This window comes from Penaeus monodon, chromosome 23 (assembly GCF_015228065.2).
Source record: "Penaeus monodon isolate SGIC_2016 chromosome 23, NSTDA_Pmon_1, whole genome shotgun sequence".
Classification (NCBI taxonomy): Eukaryota; Metazoa; Arthropoda; class Malacostraca; order Decapoda; family Penaeidae; genus Penaeus; species Penaeus monodon.
The window spans coordinates 40157107-40157678 of NC_051408.1; positions in this window are offsets into that span (position 1 = coordinate 40157107).

The window sequence follows — 572 nt, forward strand, 5'->3', positions numbered from 1 at the left end:
CACCTTTTTATCTATAAAAGTTTAAATCTACACATCACGCCTGCAGGAAATTGTTATTACCCAGAACAAAAAAAAAACACGTAAATACAATCCCCAAGTGTCATGAAATCTCATTACAAGACGCGCGAAACGTTTTCGTGTGAGTAAACGTTTTGCTCAATCGACACGCGACCGTCTTAATAAAAACGTTTGTCATTTTCTCTTCAGCTGAGGACAAAAAATCATGACGTCATACCAACTTGAAACACCGGACAGTCACGTGACTTTAAGAATCAATGAAAACTGAAATTATTTTTTCAAAATGTTCTGATACTTCTGTTGCTAGGAAAATATATATAAGAAACTGAGTGCTATATTAAAGAAATTAAATCGGCTGTGTCTTGGAAATATATGAGGGTTATTGTAAAGAAATGTGACGATTCTTTCACATTAAGGCAGGTCAGTGAGAGGGTGAGAGCAAAAACAAAGTGACCGAACCTTTAAAAAAAATGGTGAAAAATAAGAAAATATTAATGTGCCGAGTGATGCAAGGAAAGCATTAAACTAAAGTATTTACTTGCAACATTGTACAA